The 22,494-nt window shown below is 42.5% G+C and overlaps 1 long non-coding RNA gene across 1 annotated transcript; it reads left to right on the top strand.

Annotated features, from left to right (window-relative positions):
• The first annotated feature begins 4,118 nt into the window (after positions 1-4,118).
• Positions 4,119-11,518, top strand: LOC129461205 (uncharacterized). Its single transcript, XR_008650421.1, has 2 exons — positions 4,119-4,803; positions 10,916-11,518. It is a non-coding gene; the product is annotated as an uncharacterized lncRNA (long non-coding RNA).
• The last annotated feature ends 10,976 nt before the right edge of the window (positions 11,519-22,494 follow it).

The following is a 22,494-nucleotide window of genomic DNA, read 5'->3' as shown; positions in this document are numbered from 1 at the left end:
AAAATATAAAATTAGCTGGGCGTGATGGTGCCCGCCTGTATTCCCAGCTACTCCGAAGAGGCTGAGGTGGGAGAATCACCTGAACCCGGGAGGCAGAGGCTGCAGTGAGCCGAGATCACGCCACCGCACTCCAGCCTGGGTGAGACGGCGAGACTCTGTCTCAAAAAAAAAAAAAAAAAAAAAAAAAAAAAAAAATCATGACAGGCTAGGAAGGAAGCGTCATATGTGTCACTTTCCCTACCTCAAACAAAACAAAAGGGCTGACTTAAGATCTTGGGTGGAGCCAGGGCTAGGTAAGTGAGCTCTAGGACTCCGTAGGAGAGCTAGGGCTGGGAGGGCCACACCTAAACAAAGTTTTGGAAGCTGTGCAGCCCTCTAGCGGCTCTCCTCATGAACAGTTTCTCCAGAGGCTCCACCCTACCTACGGGGCAGCCCCTTTAAACACACCCCCACCTGCCAGGGCAGCTCCTAGTTCCCATGCACTGCCCCTCTCAGGATCACCTGCAGCCCTGAATTTTTCCACCTCCAGCTGTAGGATTTTGAGTGAAAATCCTCACCAACAGAGTCTCCAAATCACCTAGACCCCAAATCTTACACCCACAGCCCACTTCCTCCATTTTCTCACTTAAAATCCCACCCTTCCCCAAATCTCTTAAAATGTCTTGAGTTTGGCCTTGGATCCCACTTTTCTGCTCACTGACCCAAGGCTGCGTAGCTGAACCCGACCGCTTCCTGAGGCCTGGCTTTGGCGCCCCCTGGAGGAAGTAAGGCGCCACCAGCCATGAAGGCGCGCTGCCCAAGATGGCGGGGACAGGGCTCAGCTGGCAGGCCAGTGCAGTCCGCGGTCAGTAACGAAGGCTCCAGTGCAGGCCCCACCCCGAGCCGGCAAAGATGGCACAGAATGAATGAACACGGCTCTACGGCCCCGCCTACCTTGAAATCCCCTCAGCCCCCTCCATCGGCCCTGCTGTCACTCAAGATGGCGCCTGCGCAGTACCCCTCCGCTGCCCCGCCAACGGCCAACACACGTGGTACTAGAATGGGCGGGGCTCACACCCACTCCTACAGCGCAGCTGCCATTCAATAATGGCGCCTCCGCAGTGCACCAGCCACACTGAATGCCGGCTGCTCCATCAGACAAGACACACATGCTATGGCCCCCCTCAAGTCACTCAAGACAAGGCAGCCTCTCCCTCAGGCCCGCACCTGCAGCCAGCCCAGCTGTCATTCAGGATGGCGACTGCACAGTACACCTTGGCGCCACCTAATGGCCAGCAAAGATGATGCCACGGGGTGGGCGGGGCCATGCAACACCCGTCAGTCACTCAGTCCTCTGCACCCGGCCCTACAGCTAACCCAGCAATCATTCAAACCACCGCCTGTGTAACTGCCCACACGTACCCCACTACAGCCAAAGATTGCGCCAGATGAACCAGGCTTGGCAGCCCCCAGTCACTGAGACAGCCCTCCCTCATGCCCGCCCCTGGGGCCGACCCAGGTGTCACTCAAGATGGCGCCTGCGCAATCAACCTCGGGCGCCCCCCTGCGGCTAGCACAGACGGTACCGTGGAGGCGGCAGGGCAGTGGAGGTGAGGGTGGGGTGCTCTCAGCCCTATCAGTCCGGAAAAACGGTCCCGAGCCCCAGCCCTTAGACCCGCCAGCAGGGCGCCTGCACAACCCGCCTCGCAGCTCCCCCGCCAAACCGCCCCCAGACACCAGATGGAACCACACACATCCTGAGGTGAACGAAATCTTGGTCAGGCAACAACAGGGGAAGTGGTGAGCCTCTGCCGCCGTTAGCCAAAAACACAGCGAACGCGCTGACAACCCGTCGCCCTGTCCTTGAGGACAAATGGCTCCGCGGCCGCTACGGCAAACTCTTTAGGCAGTCTCCCGGCTCCCCCAGATGCGGGGACTGAGCCAGTGCCACTGGCAAAACAGCCTGGCGACCAGCACACAGCCCAAGGAGCGCAGCACTCCACAGCTTTCCATCACCGCAAGGTAGGCAGGCACAGCAGCCGTGGCCCCGCCCCTCCCTGTGGACAACCCCGTACCTATGCGGCAAACCGCAGCCGCCCCCATCAAAGATGGCGCCCAGGTGGGCGGGGTTGAACAGACCGTCCCGCCCATGCCACCCGCAGCCACTTCAGCCTTGCCCCGCCACATCTACTGCCAACCAATCCGGGCAACGCCTGAGAAGCAAACGTCAGCTGCCCCCATCAAAGATGGCGCCCAGGCGGGCGGGCCTTGTCTCGCTCAACCAACTAGAACAGCGCCTGCACAGCAAATCTCAGGCGCCTTCATTAAAGATGGCGCCTAGGTGGGTGGGGCTTGAACAAACCACTAGGTCCAATGCCACCCTGTTACTTCAGCCTTGCCCCGCCCCACCTGCCACCAACCAACCAGGACAGTGCCTGTGCAGCAAACTTCAGCAGCCCCTATCAAACATGGCATCTAGGTGGGCGGGGCCTGAGCAGATCTTCACATCCAATGCTACCCAGTCACTTCAGCCTTGCCCCGCCCCATCTGCTACCAACCAACCAGGGCAGCACCTGCACAGCAAACCTCAGCAGCCCCCATCAAACATGGCGTCCAAGTGGGCGGGGCCTGAACAGATCGTCACATCTAATGCTACCCATCGTCACATCTAATGCTACCCAGTCACTTCAGCCTTGCCCCGCCCCATGTGCCACCAACCAACCAGGGCAGCACCTGCACAGCAAACCTCACCAGCCCCCATCAAACATGGCGTCCAAGTGGGCGGGACCTGGGTGGATCGTTATATCTAATGCTACCGAATCACTTCAGCCTTGCCCTGCCCCATTTGCCGCCAATCAACTAGAACAGCCCCTACTCGGCAAACCTCAGTCACCCTCATAAAAGACGGCACCCAATGGGTGGGGCTGGAACAAACCATTACATCCAATGCAACCCACAGTCATTTCAGCTTTGCCTCGCCCCATCTGCCACCAATCAACGAGAACGGCGCCGGCGCGGCAAACCTCAGCCACCCTCATAAAAGATGGCACCCAGTGGGCAGGGCTTGAGCAGACGATTACTTGAGCCTTGCCCCACCCCATCTGCCGCCAACCAACCAAGGCAGCGCCTGCACAGCAAACCTCAGCCGCCCTCATTTAAGATAGCGCCCGAGAGGGCGGGGAAAGAACACCCCTTACAGGCAGGACAGCCCTCAGCCCGGCCACCTCGGTGGCCTTCGCCCCTCCCACCACCACTGCGGCAAACAAGCCCCGCCCCCAGAGGGTAGCCGGGCACGCCGGCGCCGCGAGGCCGATGGCAGCCCGCAGGAAGGGGCATTCTCGCAGCCCCCAGACCCAGCCCAGGAAGCCCAGGGCTCCCGAGAGCCGCATTCCGCCGCGGCAACAGGGATAGCACTGGTGTCGACCTTGCTGGACTTGCCATGGCAGAGCCCCCGGATGTCTGCCCTAATGCCCCCGGGTTGCTGCGGTGGCCCCCGGCCAGTCAGGAAGGCGCGGAGACCCCGCAGCAGCCCCTCAGACCCCGGCCCGCAAGATGGCGGCACTAACGCAGCAGCCCGGGCTGCACCCACCCCTGCCCCAAAAAGGCACCAACCATCCACAGCCCGGCCGCCACTGTGCCCACTCTCGGACTGGGCAGCGGGCGGCCATGTACCATGTCCGCCAGCCCGCCCTGCCACAAGGGTCGCTGGCTTGCCGCGGGGTCTTGGGCTTGCGGCAAGACGGCCACTCTGGCCCAGCGCCGTCGCGACACCAAGGTCCGGCGGGCAGGAGGCGCGCCGGGCGGCCGAAGGCGCACTCACCTCACCTCAGTGCAGCGCAGCCTCGGGCACGAACAGCCGCCTAGCGCACCCACATGGCGCCCGGCGCCCGGCGGCGCCACCAGCCCAGGGTGGACATCTCCCGCGCCTCCCAAACCTCTCCTCCCGCAGCTGCCCAGGCTTCTGCACCGAGGTGCAGCTTGACGCCTCCTTGTCAGGGCTTCTCCGCAGAGGCGGGGCTTCTGTGCTAGCCAATCAGCAGCCTCACTGCCCTCTCCGGGCCCCCTCACCACGGCCCTGTGACGTGCCAATCAGGCTGCGGTTGCCACAGCAACAGTTTGGCGCGAAGGCTGGGGTTGACGTCAGGGAGTGGCCGTGAGGGACCCCAAAGCCAGGTCTGGAAAAGGGGGGGTGGGTTGGGTGGTGGGGGTGCAGCCCCCAAAGAAATGGGGGTCGAAATGGAGGAAACCCCACCGAGATGTTCAAATGTAAAACTGCTGAAGAATAAAGGGACAAATGTACACATCTGTCTCAATGAAAAAAATGAAAATCCTGGCCACAAAAACACATACATTAACGTCTAAAGACCTGCAGGGCAGACAAGACTTTTCCGCCTGGGACACATGAAAGACATCGAGCTAATTTCCTTAATAAATGAAGAGCTCTTGGAAACCAACGAGATAAAAACCAAACCAAGCCAGAAAAATGGGCAAAGGGGATAAAACTGGCAATTCGCAAGAAAATCCAAACGGCTGGCCGACCTGCGAAGGAAACATCACGATCCATTTGCATAAAGAAATGCAAACCTGAAACACCGGGCACGTACGGTTTGGGGGAGCGGGCAGTCTCACACACTACTGAGTTGTTTCCCACCAGCGTCAATACAGACCTTCCACTGCGTGAGCCCACTGCACTGCCATTTAGTAAAGCAGCAAGAAAATGAGAGAGAAAAATAATGAGGTAGAGTTGTATGGGATTATTAAGGACTGAATTCTCAATAGATTTAGTGAAATATACAAGTTACTGAAGTTTGTAGAAACGAACTGGTAAGTGTTTTCTCATTTATTTGTTTTTTAAGGATAAACCCAAATACAGGTAAAACTGTTGGAAAAGTAGGCAAGAAATTGTTAATAGGTTACTTCTAGGGACAAGGAATGTGGGGTGGAAGAGGGATTTTTCCCTTCTGCCATCCATACTGTGAATTTGCTTGGCAGAAATACGTATTTCTTCTCTGGCAGTAAAATCAATGAATTACGAAAAGTTCACTAATGTACTCTTTGGTCCAACTATTCCACTCGCAAGGAACTAAAAAAGCAAAGGAAATACAGAGATACACAGAAGATTCTATACAGGGATATTCGCGGAGCATCATTTTTATCACCAAAAATGTGCTCCATAGAAAAGAATTAAACTGTATTCTGGTAAATTTACACAGTGCAATTTTAAGTGGCTAATAAAAATGCTGTATGATTTTAACTTTAAAGGAAAAAATCTCTAAGATGTGATTAATTACCAAAAGGTGTTTACCTAAGGAGCACACAGATTTTAATACCCCAAATTAAACTTTATATTATACTCAAGGAGTTATCAGTGATTGCTTGCTACACTGAGAAGCTGCTTTTTGTGTTTTAGACTCCCTAGACCATCAACAGTCTCTTTTCACCCAGCAGTGCCACATAAACATAATATACGAATGAAAACACTGTGCTTCTTATGAAAATACACGTTCAAAACAAGTTCCCCAGCAGGAAGACTAAAGGTGAATGTGGTACTACCCTGACTTAGGTTAGAGATTTTCAAATCTGGCTACTCATTAGGCTCACCTGGAGAGCTGTTAAACAATGCAGATTCCCAGTGTCCCATCGAGATCTTTGTTTTTCAGGTTCCCAAGGGATCCTAATGTCTGGTTAAGGTTTTGTAGGTGATTTTAACATATTTTAAGGACTCCATCATCCCCCTGTCTCCTCAAAGGCATCTATCTGCAATACCAGTTTCTCTCTGGATCCTGAATCATTAATTTCCACCAGACACCACATGCTCTCAGAGCTCCTGCCGTTACCACCCCCTTGCTCAGCACCTCTTGGCCCTGAAAATGCCTCTTGATAGAGCAGTCTACTGTCACTGACTCAATGGTCTTACCATACATTTTCTCCTGCTAACATATATGCCCCACAGGCTTCCATCCCTTCCAAACCCACTGAAATTGCTTGACAATTTCAGCAATTCCTTATGTGGCCAAGAAACTTGCTCTTAATCTCACTTTATCTCTCAGTAATATTCAACATCCTCATTAAAACAAGCAAACAAAAACAAAATCCCACGCTATCTTCTCTTATTTTTGGTGACAATTACATGGTCCTGGTTTCCGCCCCCCACCCCCCCATCAGTGGTCTCTTCTCAGTCATAAATGGCTTCTTCTCTGCTCGCCATCTACACGCTGGAGGGTCTTGCCTCAGAACTTAGTCACTAGTCTTCTCCATCAGTGTCCACTCCCTAGGTAACAACCCTTCCCTCCTCACCTAGCCACATAATTTAAATGCCACCCACATACCAATGGCTCCCAAATTCCAATCCTCTGCCACAGGACTGTCCACAAAAGCACAGTCTTTTGCTTAGAAACTGACTGCTCCCCTTGGATGTCTATCAGGCAACTCAAAGCATTTTAAACAAATATTAATTTCCCCTTTCCCCATTTCTATAAACAGTACCAGTTGCTGAAGCCAAAAAACAAAAACAAAAAACAATAACAAAAAAAACCCTTAAGATTGTTCTCGTTCCTTTTTTCCTTACCACCAACATCCAATTTATCAGCAAGTCTTGCTGACCCTATCTAAGGCAAATCCCAAATTTGTCCCATGATTTCCCTTTCCATGGTAGTCCTAAGGAACATTATCTTCCTACAAAAACCATTCTTCCATTCCAAACCCTTTGTATTCTCCACACAGTATTAAGGGTGATCTTGCAAAGCAAAAAAGATGTCAACGTTCCAGCTTGAACGACCTCCTGCCCCCCATCCCAATTGCATTTAAGGTCCAAAAGTCCAAAATTAGAAGAGCCAACATTATCGTTTGTCTTAAAGGACAATTAAATATAGGTGCTGTAAAATTTCACAATCTTTTCCTTCAATGCCTAATTTAAGAAATTCTTCCCCACACTGATGTCATATTCAAATAGCTGTGCATTTTAGTTTTCTTTATGGTTATTTTTGCCTATGTTCTGTGTTAGGGATCTAATTTTCCCCTGAATTTGTATATTTCTGTATATGAGCAGTTCTGTGCTTGAACTCTCTTGTTGGTCTCCTGATCCATTTCTCTATCTCTGTGCATTAAGGCACCATATTGTTACGGCTTTACAGTATCTTGGTATCTGAAAGGGCGACTGCCCTACCTTGTTTTTCAAAAGTGTCTGGCCCTATCTTGTCTTTCAAAATTATCTGTTAGCCCACCATCTTTCAAATAATTTTTAGAAGCAGCTTTTAAAGTCTGATGAACTATCCTATTGAGACTCTGACATTTTATTAAATCCACACAGCAATTTAGAGAAATTGAAAACATATCAAGATCTCTCATCTTTGACCATCATCTATATCAATATTTACTCGTACCTCTTACGGCCGTCAATGATACACTGTAATTTTTTTTTCCCCTATAAAGGCCTTATTTGACTTTAGGAGGTCCTTTTTTTCCCCCATTAATTGTATAATTGGTTATTTAATAGTTTCAGAATTACAAAAAAGTTGCAAAAATAGTACAAAACTTCCCCACCCCGTTTTCCCTGATGTTAATACCTTACGTAACCTTGCTACTTTGTCAAAAAGAAGAGATAATATTAACACTAAACAAACTACAGACTTTATTTTGATTTCACCCATTTTTCCATTACTATCTTCCTTCTGTTCCAGGATCTCATACCGGACACAGCATTACATTTAGTGGTTACATCTCCTTAGGCTCCCCAAGGCTGTGACAGCTTCTCAGTATTTTGTAGAATACTCAGTTTGTTTGATATTTTCTCACAACTTGATTGATTTGGGTTATGAATTTTTGAGAAGAGTATCTGCTATTGCTTTTTTTTTTTTTTTTTGAGACAGAGTCTGGCTGTGTTGCCCAGGCTAGCGATGCAATGGCTCAATCTCAGCTCACTGCAACCTCCACCTCCCGGGTTCAAGCAATTCTTGTCCCTCAGCCTCCTGAGTAGCTGGGATTACAGTCATGTGCCATCATGCCCGGCTAATTTTTGTATTTTTAGTAGCAATGAAGTTTCACCATGTTGGCCAGGCTGGTCTCGAACTCCTGACCTTGTGATCAGCATACCCTGGCCTCCCAAAGTGCTGGGATTACATGCATAAGCCACCGCACCTGGCCTGCTATTGCTTTTTATATGCTGACTTTGGATCCAGTGAACTTGTTGACTTTTTTTCTACAGAAAAAAAGTTCCTGTATTTTAAAAATATTAACATGCTAATTAATGACTTCATTTTTACTTTCATTGACAATCATACCTCACTTCATTAACATAATGCATTGGTTAGGACTTCTGGGGTGATATTGAACAAGTCTTGTCCTATATTTGAAAGGGTATACTCTTATCTTTACTATGAAGTAAAAACATTCATTGCAGGCTTGTTTTGTACAGCCTCTTTATTGGGGGTTAAGGAAATTCACTTAAGTTCTAGTTTTTTAAAAAAATTTATCATAAGTTTAATTTTATATAATGACTTCTCTGCATCCATTGGGAAGATAGTATTATTTAACATCATCTGATGATATGGTGAATAAAGCAGGTTTTATGCTGAAAACTGTATTCCTAAACCCTGCTTGATCATGATTATGAGGATCTGATTCATATACACATGCAGCTGGGTACTACTGAGTTATACTTTTTTATTACACTACTTGTCTGGTTTTGCTACCAAGGTTATAACAGCCTTATAGAATGATTTGGATTGTTATCTCACTTCTTATATTCTCTACTATAGTTTATAAATTCCTCTCCATTGGAAATTATGTCCCTTTTTCTATTACTAATATTATTAATCTATCCATGGTTTCTCCATCAGTTTTGCTAAAGATTTAACAGTTTTGTCTTTTTAAAGTGATTTGATTTTGTTGACCATATTCTTCCTTCTTTTCCATGTAATTAATTTCTGTTCTTTTTGTAGTTCCTTCTTGTTCAGTTCTGTATTTCATTGTTTCCATTAGATTTCCTCTTTGTGACATGAAGAAACGTCTTTAGGGGTCAAAGATCTTGGGGAAAAAAAACTATCTTTTGAATACAGATTTCCAAATTAATTGCATTATACTCATATAGCATGGACCATATGCTACTATTTCACATTTGTCAAAGCATCCTTGGTGATCTTAAGATATGGTTAATTTTAATTGTTCAATATATTAGAAAAGAATGAGTATTCTCTAATTGTTAGGTATCAATTTCTATTTATGTTCATAGGATCAACTTGTTAACTGTGTTCAGATTTTTAGTATTCTTGGTAGTTTTTTGTCTGCCTGATCTATCTGTTCTAGATATAATAAAATCTCCCAATATTCCTATGGTTTTATCCACCACTCCTTATAATTAATAGTTTTTGCTTTATATATATTTCCAGGCTATGTTTTTAGGTGCAAACAAGGCCATGACTCTCTGTTGAGAAACACAGGGAAGTTAATCTGTTTACATTTTTAATTATTGATGTATTTGTTTAATATGCTTTTTTGTCATTTATTTTCTCCTTTCCTGCATTCTAATGAATTGATCAAGTTTTCTTTAGTCCCCTTTTTTCCTTCTGCTTATTTGGGAGGTTTCAATTATATTTATTCCTTCACTATCTATCTTTAAGTTCCTAATTTCTACACAAGCATATATTTTTTTAACGGACTATAAAGTACTAAAGCAAACATGTTGGCACACGTTAGCAATTCACTGGATTTCCCATTCCCACCTTCATTAATATTGTCTAGAATTTTAATTATACCTTTTTTAAACAAACAAAAACCATTTTTACAGTCAATGATTAATTATATTTACTGGTATTTCAAGAATTTATTCACTCATTCTTGTTTCTTGAATCCCACTCCTCATCCCTCGAGGTTTACTTTTTCTCATTGCAATAAATCCTTAAATGTGTCTTTCAGTAAGTGTAAAAGGTAGTCTATTTGTATTTCTAAAAATGTCTTTATAAGACATTTTTGAATGACATTTTAGCCAGGTATGGAATTCTTAGGTAACCTTTATCTTCTCTCCTTATTTTGAAGATATTATTCCATTGTCTTCTAACAAACCTGATGAGGAGGTCTGCATCAGCGTAACATTCCTTTCTAATAACGTCTAGTTTTTCCCCCGGTAGCTTTCAGAATAGATGTTATGTATAGATTTTTGTTTATCCTGCTCAGGATTTATGTGACCAATGAAGGTCTTTCTTCCATTCTGGAGAATTCTTGGGCTAGTGTGTCTTTAAATATAACTTTTCTGCCATTCCATTTCTACTCTTTTCAACCTATAAAGTGTAATGACCCGTCTTAATCCATCCTCCATTTGTCTCAATCTATTTTTCATATTGTTTTCTGTGCTTTCTGAGTAACTTCTTTTTTTAACTGCACCTGGTAATAGCATTTCCCTAGATGTTTTAAATACAATAACTATGTTTTCTGTTCTATGATTTCTAATTGGTACTTTTTTTATATCTACCTTTCTCAAATGGATGAACATTTTATGGACACTATTCTTTATTGCTTCAAAAATCATGAAGTCACACTAACTATTTGAATTGCATTTTGAAAGGACTGAATTCATGTCTTGATTGCTGGTTTTGCTGTCTTGTTCATTTTAAGATTTCCTAACTTTAACCCAGTGCTTTGCAAGTTTAGTTTCTAAGTGTTTTTCCTATGGGTTATCTTTTCCCCTCCTCTCTGAACTCTTCTTCCCTCCACGTCTTTCTGGCTGTCTCTACCTCACCCATGAGAAGCATAGTCCAGAGACAATCTTGTATTGTGAACTGGGGATTTTGTGCCATGTGAAAAAAGGGGCGTACTAGTCACTGAGCAAGATTAAAGCTTAGGCTGGGTCCTCTCTGCATGGCTCTGTTTTTTCACCACCTGCCACCATTCATAAGTAAAAAACCTGGGTAACCTTCACTGTTTGTTGTTGTTGTTTTTCCAGGCTCCTTTTATGTCAGGAGAGTCCAAATCCAGTACCTGTTGGTGCCACAATGAGCCTGGGACCTCAATATGCATGGAGTGCTTCCGGATCTCATTACCCAAGAGCAGTCAGATTCTTAATTTCCTCTGCCTTTTTCAAGATCATTAGTTCAGAAGGTTTATGTTTTCAATTCCACATATCCTTGCATTTTTCTTTCAAGTTTTGACCCATATGGATATCTTAAATATTCCTATTATTGCAAGTTTATATTAAAAGGAGGTTAAATTGTGAACTCACAAACTCATAGCATCATAGCACCATCTCAATCAAAAGTATTATCTTCTGTGAACTACAATTTTTCACTTCTTTCCCAAGTGTGGAGTGGCGTTTGCCTGAGGCCGTATGACCTGCGATATCATGACAAATTGAAGGCTGAAGCAGATGCGAATCCAGCTGTTTTCTATTAAGTCAAATGCTAAGGAGATTTACAAAGATGTAAAACAATGCGCCTCTTCTCAATAACCTTTGGTTTTGAAAATTGTTATTTTTCATAAAAAATGTTGCTTCCATTAACCTATAATAGGTTTACTACTGTTATTTTAAATAAAATACACATTTTAAATGATTTAATTTTTTTCTTAAGATATAATTGATAAGTAAAAATTGTATATATAGTGTACAACATGGTGTTTCAATATACATATACATTGTAAAAGGATATCAAGCTAATTAACATATCTATCACCTCACTATTTTTGTGTGTGAAGAACACTTAAGATCTACTCTGTTAGCAATTTTCAAGTATAAACTATAGTCACCATACTGTACAACAAGATCACCAGGACTTTTTAATCCCATCTAACTGAAACTTTGCACCCTTTGGCCAACATCAGCTCATCTCCTCTGACCCCTGACAACCACCATTCTACTCTCTACTTGTTTGAGTTCAACTTTTTTAGATTCCACATATAAATGAGATCATGCAGTGTTTGTCTTACCATAATGTCCTCCAGGTTTATCCATGTTGTCATAAGTGACAGCATTTCCTTCTTTTTAAAGGCTGAAAAAGTATGCCATTGTACATATATTCATTTTATCTATCCATTCATCAATCCATGGACAATTAGGTTGATTCCACATCTTGGCTAATGTGAATAATGCTGCAATGAATATGGAAGTGTATACTGATTTTCTTTAGATATGTAGCCAGAAGTGAGACTGCTGGGTCATACGGTAGTTTTACTTTTTTTAAATGAATTTCCATACTGTTTTCCATAATGGCTATATTAATTTACATTCCCACCAACAAGTACACAGGTTCCCTTTCTCCGTATATTTGCCAACACTTGAAGCTTTTTAGTTTGATTCAATCCCTTTTGTCTGTTTTTGCTTTTTCTGCCTGTGCTTTTAAAGTCTTATCCAAAAATCATTGGTCAGACCAATGACAAGAAGTTTCTTCTGTTATGTTTTCTCCCAGTAGTTTTACAGTTTCAGGTCTTCTGTTTAAGTCTTTAATCCATTTTGAGTTGATTTTGTAATATGGTGTGTCTAATTTCATTCCTTTATATATGGATATCTAGTTTTCCCCACCCACTTATTAAAAAAAAAAAGTCCTTTCCCTGTTGTGTGTTCTTGATACTTTTGTCAAAGATTGACTGACTATAAATTACGGATCTATTTCTGGGCTATTTTGTTCTATTGGTCTCTGTGTCTGGTTTTATGCCAGTATCATGCTGTTTTTATTACTGTACCTTTATACTCAATTTTGAAATCAGGTAGTGTGATGCCTTTCCAGCTTTGTTCTTTTTGCTGAAAGTTTCTTTGGTTATTTGGGGTATTCTGTGGTTTCATATGAGTTTTAGGAGTATTTTTCTATTTCTGTGAAAAATGACATTGGAATTTTTTATGGAAATTGTGCTGAATCTACACATCACTTTGGGTAGTATGGAGATTTTAACAATATTTTTTAATCCATGAACACCAGATATTTTTCTGTTGGTGTCTTCAACTTCTTTCATCAAAGTCTTATAGTTTTCAGTGAACAGGACTTTCATCTTTCTGGTTAAATGTATTCCTAAATAACTTGATACTGCCCAAGGTAATTTATAGATTCAATGCCATCCCCATCAAGCTACCAATGACTTTCTTCACAGAATTGGAAAAATCTACTTCAAAGTTCATATGGAACCAAAAAAGAGCTCGCATCGCCAAGTCAATCCTAAGCCAAAAGAACAAAGCTGGAGGCATCATGCTACCTGACTTCAAACTATACTACAAGGCTACAGTAACCAAAACAGCATGGTACTGGTACCAAAACAGAGACATAGATCAATGGAACAGAACAGAGCCCTCAGAAGTAATGCCACATATCTACAACTATCTGATCTTTGACAAACCTGACAAAAACAAGAAATGGGGAAAGGATTCCCTATTTAATAAATGGTGCTGGGAAAACTGGCTAGCCATATGTAGAAAGCTGCAACTGGATCCCTTCCTTACACCTTATACAAAAATTAATTCAAGATGGATTAAAGACTTACATGTTAGACCTAAAACCATAAAAACCCTAGAAGAAAACCTAGGCAATACCATTCAGGACATAGGCATGGGCAAGGACTTCATGTCTAAAACAACAAAAGCAATGGCAACAAAAGCCAAAATTGACAAATGGGATCTAATTAAACTAAAGAGCTTCTGCACAGCAAAAGAAACTACCATCAGAGTGAACAGGCAACCTACAGAATGGGAGAAAATTTTCGCAACCTACTCATCTGACAAAGGGCTAATATCCAGAATTTATAATGAACTCAAACAAATTTACAAGAAAAAAACAAACAACCCCATCAAAAAGTGGGCAAAGGACATGAACAGACACTTCTCAAAAGCAGATATTTATGCAGCCAAAAAACACATGAAAAAATGCTCATCATCACTGGCCATCAGAGAAATGCAAATCAAAACCACGAGATACCATCTCACACCAGTTAGAATGGTGATCATTAAAAAGTCAGGAAACAACAGGTGCTGGAGAGGATGTGGAGAAATAGGAACACTTGTACACTGTTGGTGGGACTGTAAACTAGTTCAACCATTGTGGAAGTCAGTGTGGCGATTCCTCAGGGATCTAGAACTAGAAATACCATTTGACCCAGCCATCCCATTACTGGGTATATACCCAAAGGACTATAAATCATGCTACTATAAAGACACATGCACACGTATGTTTATTGCGGCACTATTCACAATAGCAAAGACTTGGAACCAACCCAAATGTCCAACAACGATAGACTGGATTAAGAATATGTGGCACATATACACCATGGAATACTATGCAGCCATAAAAAATGATGAATTCATGTCCTTTGCAGGGACACGGATGAAACTGGAAACCATCATTCTCAGTAAACTATCGCAAGGACAAAAAGCCAAACACCGCATGTTCTCACTCATAGGTGGGAATTGAACAATGAGAACCCATGGACACAGGAAGGGGAACATCACACTCCGGGGACTGTTGTGGGGTGGGGGTAGGGGGGAAGGACAGCATTTGGAGATATACTTAATGCTAAATGACGAGTTAATGGGTGCAGCACAACAACATGGCACATGGATACATATGTAACGAACCTGCACATTGTGCACATGTACCCTAAAACTTAAAGTATAATAATAATAAAAAAAGAAAAAAAAAAGAAAAAAAATAATTTGATGGTATTGTAAATGGAATTGTTTTCTTGATTTCTTTTTCAGATAGTTTATTGGTAGTAGTACCTGGAAACAATATTGGTTTTTACTGCAACTTTACTGAATTTGTTTATTAGTTTAACAAGTTTTTGGCGGCATCTTTAGGGTCTTCTATATATAAGACCACATCATCAGCAGAGACAATTTCACTTCTTCTGTTCGAATTTGTACGCCTTTTGTTTTTCCTTATCTTGCTCCTGATCTTAAAGGAAAACCTTTCTGTCTTCTACCACTGATAGTGATGTTAGCTGTGGGTCTGTCATATATGACCTTTAATATTTTGAGGTATGTTCATTCTATACATAATTTGTTATCATGAAAGGAAGTTAAATTTTGTCAGATGCTTTTTCTGCATCAGTTGAAATTATCACGATTTCTATGCTTCATTTTGTTAATGTGGTGTATCACATTTACTTATTTGTGTATGTTGAACCATCCTTACATCCCAGTGATTAATCTCACTTAATCATAGTGTATGATCCTTTCAATGAGCTGTTGAATTTAGTTTGCTAGTTATTTTGTTAAGGATTTTTGCATGTACGTTCATCAGAGATATTGGCCTGTAATTTTCTATTTTTGTAGTATCTTTGCCTGGCTGTGGTAACAGGGTAATGCTGACCTCATAAAATGAGTTTAAAAGTTTTCCCTCCTCTTTAATTTTTGGAAGAGTTTGAGATGGCTGGGTGTTAATTCTTCCTTAAATATTTGGTAGAATTCACCAGTGAAGCAATCAGGTACCAGGCTTTTCTTTGTTGGGAGGTTTCTGATTATAGATTCAATCTCCTTACTCTTTATTGATCTGCTCAGAACTTCTATTTCTTCATGATTCAGTTTCAGTAGGTTGTATGTTTCTAATAATTTGTTCACTTCTAGGTTCAATTTGTTGGTGCATCCTTGTTCATAGTAGTATCTTATGATCCTCTGTATTTCTGTGGTATGTCTCCTCTTCCATTTATAATTTTATAATTTTGAGTTTTATAATTTTATAATTTATAATTTTAAAATTTTGAGTTTTTTCTTAGCCTAGCTAAAGGTTTGTCAATTTTATCTTTTCAAAAAACCAGATTTCACTATTATGATCGTAGTTTCATTGATTTTTTCTATTCTCTATTTCATTTATTTCTGCTCTGATCTTTATCTTTCCTTCTTTCTCTGAAGATTTTGGGCTTAATTTGTTCATCTTTTTCTAGTTTCTTGAGGTGTAAAGTTAGGTTCTTTGAGATCTTTGTTTTTCTTAATATAGAATTTAACACTATAAACTTCCCTTTTAGAATTGCTTTCTCTGCATCCCACATTCTGGCATGTTGTGTTTCCATTTTTATTTGTCTCAAGATATTTTTTATTTCCCTTATGATTTTTTCTTTGACCTACTGGTAGTTCAGGAGTGAGTGTGTTAATTTCCACGTGTTGTTTTCCAATTTTCCTCATTATTGATTTCTATTTTCATACCATTATAATCAGAAAAGATACTTCATATAGATATTAATCTTCTTAAATTTGTTAAGGCTTGTTTTGTGGCCTAACTTATGATTTGTCCTGGAGAATGTTCCTTGTGCTTGAAAAGAATGTATATTCTTCTGCAGTTAGATGGAATGTTCTGTATATGTGTGAGGTCCATTTGGCCTACAATATTGTTCAAATCTTATTGTTTTCTGCTTACTCTATACATTACTAAAAGTGAGGTACTGATGTGGTTTTGCTCTGTGTCCCCATCCAAATCTCATCTTGTGGCTCCCATAATTCCCAAGTGCTGTGGGAGGGACCCAGTGGGAGATAGTTGAATCTTGGGGGTAGGTCTTTCCCATGCTGTTCTCATGATGGTAAATAAGTCGCACAAGATCTGATGGTTTTGAAAATGGTAGTTTCTCTGCACAAGTTCTCTTTGCCTGCCACCATCCACATAAGAATTGACTTGTTCCTCCTTGCCTTCTGACATGATTGTGAGGCCTCCCCAGCCATGTGGAACTGTAAGTCTATTAAACCTCTTTTTCTTCTCAGTCTTGGGTATGTCTTTAATCAGCAGCTTGAAAACAGACTAATACAATAAATTGTACCAGTAGAGTGGGGCGCTGAAGAGATACCCAAAGATGTGAAAGCAACTTTGGATCTAGGTTAACAGGCAGAGGTTGGAATAGTTTGGAGGGATCAGAAGAAGACAGGAAAATGTGGGAAAGTTTGGAACTTCCTAGAGACTTGAATGGCTTTGACAAAAATGCTGGTAAGTGATATGAACAATAAGGTCCAGGCTGAGGTAGTCTCAGATGGAGATGAGGAACGTGTTGGCAACTGGAGCAAAGGTGACTCTTCTTATGTTTAGCAAAGAGACTGGCAAAATTTTGCCCCTGCCCCAGAGACCTGTAGAACTTTGAACTTGAAAGAGATGATTTAGGGTATCTGGTGGAAGAAATTCCTAAGCAGCAAAGCATTCAAGAGGTGACTGGGGTGCTGTTAAAGGCATTCAGTTTTATAAGGGAAGCAGAGCATAGGGAATGCTTCCAGTTTTTGCCCATTCAGTATGATAGTGACTGTGGGTTTGTCATAGATAGCTCTTATTATTTTGAGATACGTCCCATCAATACCTAATTGAGAGTTTTTAGCATGAAGGGTTGTTGAATTTTGTCAAAGGCCTTTTCTGCACCTATTGAGATAATCATATGGTTTTGGTCATTGGTTCCGTTTATATGCTGGATTACGTTTATTGATTTGCATATGTTGAACCAGCCTTGCATCCCAGGGATGAAGCCCACTTGATCATGGTGGATAAGCTTCTTGATGTGCTGCTGGATTTGGTTTGCCAGTATTTTATTGAGGATTTTTGTATCGATGTTCATCAAGGATATTGGTCTAAAATTCTCTTTTTTTGTTGTGTCTCTGCCAGGCTTTGGTATCAGGATGATGCTGGCCTCATAAAATGAGTTAGGGAGGATTCCCTCTTTTTCTATTGATTGGAATAGTTTCAGAAGGAATGGTACCAGCTCCTCCTTGTACCTCTGGTAGAATTCGACTGTGAATCTGTCTGGTCCTGGACTTTTTTTGGTTGGTAAGCTATTAATTATTGCCTCAATTTCAGAGCCTGTTATTGGTCTATTCAGAGATTCAACTTCTTCCTGGTTTAATCTTGGGAGGGTGTATGTGTTGAGGAATTTATCCATTTCTTCTAGATTTTCTCGTTTATTTGCGTAGAGGTGTTTATAGTATTCTCTGATGGTAGTTTGTATTTCTGTGGGATTGGTGGTGATATCCCCTTTATCATTTTTTATTGCATCTATTTGATTCTTCTCTCTTTTCTTCTTTATTAGTCTTGCTAGCAGTCTATCAATTTTGTTGATCTTCTCAAAAAACCAGCTCCTGGATAAAAGTTCAAAAAATTTGCAGCCTGACAATGCGATAGAAAAGAAAATCCCATTTTCTGAGGAGAAATTCAAGCCTGCTGCAGAAATGTGCATAAGGAGGAGCCAAATTTTAATCCCCAAGACAATGGGGAAAATGTCTCCAGGGCATATCAGAGGTCTTCACGGCAGCCCCTCCCATCACAGGCCTGGAGGCATAGGAAGAAAAAATGGTTTTGGGGGCTGGGCCCTGGGTCCCCATGCTGTGTGTAGCCTAGGGACTTGGTGTCCTGCATCCCAGCTGCTCTAGCCATGACTAAAAAGGGCCAAGGTACAGCTTGGCCCATGGCTTCAGAGAGTACAAGTCCCAAGCCTTGGCAGCTTCCACGTAGTGTTGAGCCTGCGGGTGCACAGAAGTCAAGAATTGAGGTTTGGGAACTTCCATCTAGATTTCAGAGGATGTATGGAAACACCTGAATGTCCAGGCAGAAGCTTGCTGCAGGGGTGGGGGTCTCATGGAGAACCTCTGCTAGGGCAGCTCAGATGGGAAATGTGGGGTCAGAGCCCCCAGAGTCCCTACTGGGGCACTGCCTAGTGGAGCTGTGAGAAGAGGGCTACCATCCTCCAGACCCTAGAATGGTAGATCCACCTACAGCTTGCACTGTGCACCTGGCAAAGCTGCAGACACTCAATGCCAGCCCATGAAAGCAGCCTGGAGGGAGGCTGTACCCTGGCAAAGACACAGGGGCAGAGCTGCCCAAGACCATGGGTACCTACCTCTTACATCAGCACGACCTGGATGTGAGACATGGAGCCAAAGATGATCATTTTGGAGCTTTAAGATTTGATTGCTCAGCTGGATTTTGGACTTGCATGGGCCCTGTAGCCCCTTTGTTTTGGCCAATTTCTCCCATTTGGAATAGCTGTATTTACCCAATACCTGTACCCCCATTGTATCTAGGAAGTAACTAACTTGCTTTTGATTTTACAGGCTCATAGGCAGAAGGGACTTGGCTTGTCTCAGATGAGACTTTGGACTGTGGACTTCTGAGTTAATCCTGATATGAGTTAAGACTCTAGGGGACTGTTAGGATGGCATGATTGGTTTAAAATGTGTAAACATGAGATTTGGGAGGGGCCAGGGGAGGAATGATGTGGTTTGGCTCTGTGTCCCCATCCAAATTTCATCTTGTGGCTCCCATAATTCCCACATGTTGTGGGAGGGACTCAGTGGGAAATAGCTGAATCATGGGGGTGGGTCTTTCCCGTGCTGTTCTCATGATGGTGTATAAGTCTCATGAGATCTGATGGTTTTGAAAATGGTAGTTTCCCTGCACAAGCTCTCTGCTTGGCGCCATCCATGTAAGACTTGACTTGCTCCTCCTTGCCTTCTGCTATGACTGTGAGGCCTCCCAGCCATGTGGAACAGTAAGTCCATTAAACCTCTTTTTCTTCCCAGTCTTGGGTATGTCTTTATCAGCAGTGTGAAATTGGACTAATACAGGTACTGAAATCCTCTGACTTTATTTCGAGGTGTTTGTTTGTTTGTTTGTTTTTGAGACAGAGTCTCGCTCTGTAGCACAGGCTGGAGTGCGGTAGCATGATCTCGGCTCACTGCAACCTCTGCCTCCTGGATCCCGGTTAAGCAATTCTCCTGCCTCAGCCTCCCGAGTAGCTGGGATTACAGGTGTGTGCCGCCATGCCCAGCTAATTTTTGTATTTTTAATAGAGATGGGGGTTCCACCATGTTGGCCAGGCTGGTCTTGAACTCCTGACCTCGTGATCCGCCCACCTCAGCCTCCCAAAGTGCTGGGATTACAGGCATGAGCCACTACACCTGGCCATATTTCTAGTTTTTAAAATATCTAAAACTATACATATTGATAGGTATAAGCCACATAAGCAAAAGTTCTTTAGGGTCCTCATTTTCATGAGTGTAAATGGGTTTTGAGACCAAAAAGCTTGAGAATCTCTGGTCTACAATAAATCTGTAATAGTCTGGGTTATTTGAGCAGATTGGATGGAAATCTGTCTTTTTCACTATTATGATCTCAAGGCCTAGCACAAACCTTAATACACAGAAGTCTCTCGATAAGTGCTTATTCAGCTATTGTTTCAGCCAATATTTGAGTACCTACTATCTTATTAGGTTGGTGCAAAAGTAATAGTGGTTTTCGCAATTACTTTTAATATAAGACCCAATGCTAGGTCAAGTTCATGGTTCATTGCAAATCAAATTGAAATGGCCCCTGCCATAACTTATTTATTTAATATGTCTTCAGAGTTTCAGTCCAGCTGGGAAGAGACATTCAATAAACCTTTAAAGATTATGGTAAATGCTTTAAACAAAAAAAAAACCAGGATGCCGAAATGAGGATGGTTGTGTTTGTACGGTAGATACAGAATAGTTGGGGATCTCTGAGGAAGAGAAACTAAGACTAAATTTTGAAAAAGCCAGCCTGGGGATGAAGAAGGGAACATTTCAAAAAGACAAAATAGGCAGGGCGTGGTGACTCACGCCTGTAATCCCAGCACTTTGGGAGGCTGAGGCGGAGGATTACCTGAGGTCAGGAGCTTGAGACCAACCTGGCCAACATGGTGAAACCCCATCTCTACTAAAAATACATAAATTAGCCAGGCATGGTAGTGCATACCTGTAATCCCAGCTACTACTCAGGAGGCTGAGGTGGGAGAATTGCTTGAACCCAGGAGGCAGAGGTTGCAGTGAGCCGAGATCGTGCCACTGAACTCCAGCCTGAGCAACAGAGTGAGACTCCATCTCAAAAACGAGAATAAAAAAAGAAAAAAAGAAAAAGAACAAAACAGCAATATACAAAGACAATAATGGAAAAAAACAGAAAAGACATCAGAGTGGCTAGAGGATAATGAGGGGTATAAAATGAGGTTGTACAGGTATTCAAAAGCCAGCTCTTTTGGAACTGTAGATTAAGAGGAAGATCTTCAACTTAATCCTAAATGTAATGGAGGCCATTAAAGATTTTTAAACAAGGCCTGACACAGTGCATTTTAAGATGATTCATGTTGCTCTGTGGAGAACTAGGAGACTAGAGATACTTAACAGAGGAAGCAGGAAGACCAGTTAAGGGGCAGCAAAGGATGGCAGGGCTCCGAACTAGTATGGTGGCAGCAGATAGGGAGAAGTGAACAAATACAAGATGTACTTTGGAAACAACATAGACAAATCTTGCTGATGATTTGTGTATGTGTGGCAAAGAAAAAAGAATCAGAAATGAGTTCCACATTTCTGGTTTGGACAACTGGGTGCACAGAAGCGTTATTTGGTGAGTATCTTAGACACAGGTTTCAGGGGAAGAGTATAACATCAAGAGCTATGTGGGACATGTAATATTTAAAATGCTTATACTGAAGCAAGTGGAGACACAGAGCAGGGATTCTGGAGAGGTCTCTGCTAGAGCTCTGAAGTCCTCCACACATAGCTGATTTGTTGCATGAATAGTTAGATTAAAATAAACACTACTTTACAAGATAAATAAAGAAACCAGTTCTTAAGTATTTAGAATTCACGTGTACATATTTAGTGCTGCTGGATAAATATCTTCATATACAAATTTGTACACCGTTCCTCAGTAGTGCAAATCTAACAAATTTTCCTTAAGGAAAACTTTTATTTTTTAACTCTCTCAAGTAGGAGTTTCAGGACAATATAAAGCCAAACATTCATATTAAAGTAACCAACCCGTTCACAAAAAGTACCACTAAGTCCAAATATTAACAGAACAGCTCCCAAAAGCAATTAATTACATACAGGATTAAAGACAGGCAAAAGACCACCTCCATCATGAATCAGATATTATAAAAGGAAAATATGTCAAGTCTGGCAGACAGTGTTAAGGTTCAGAACTAAAGTTCAGCTTATACTGTCCCTGTCCAAAAGGGCACTGGACACCATTTCTCATGAGAAGCTAAAACATTCAGAAGTCAAGCTATAACATGGTAACCAAAATAGTATATGTAGAAAATGCAGGGTTACTCATCCACTTTTTGCTGAAGTTGGCTTACCAGCCAGAAAGCTCTAACCCTGAACTGGCAAAATGGTAGATGTTCATTTATCCAACCATCTAATAAACAGGTAATGAGTATCAACTACATTCAGACACTAGAGACACAGTGATAAACAATGGAGATACAGTCTCTGCTTTCATGGGGCTTATAGCTCACTGATGAAGCCAAACAATCAAATAAGCATATAAATAACATAAGTAACAAGCAATAAATGTGATGAAAGAAACATTGTACTATATAACACATATATCAGAGAGCCTGACCCAGTCTAGGTAGTAAGGAAAGACATTCTATGCCTAGTTAACAGTGTGCACAAGGCTTATGAGGCTGGAGGAATACAGAAACCTGTGTAGCTAGAATACAGAATGGCATAAGATAAAGGCTACAGAAGCAGAGAAGAGTCAGACCTTGCAAGACCCTGTAGACCATTTAACGACTGGAGATCCCAGACAACCCACAACTGTAGCACACTACAAGAATTTC

This window comes from Symphalangus syndactylus, chromosome 13, assembly GCF_028878055.3.
Source record: "Symphalangus syndactylus isolate Jambi chromosome 13, NHGRI_mSymSyn1-v2.1_pri, whole genome shotgun sequence".
Taxonomy (NCBI): Eukaryota; Metazoa; Chordata; class Mammalia; order Primates; family Hylobatidae; genus Symphalangus; species Symphalangus syndactylus.
This window is presented reverse-complemented; position numbering and strand designations above follow the sequence as displayed.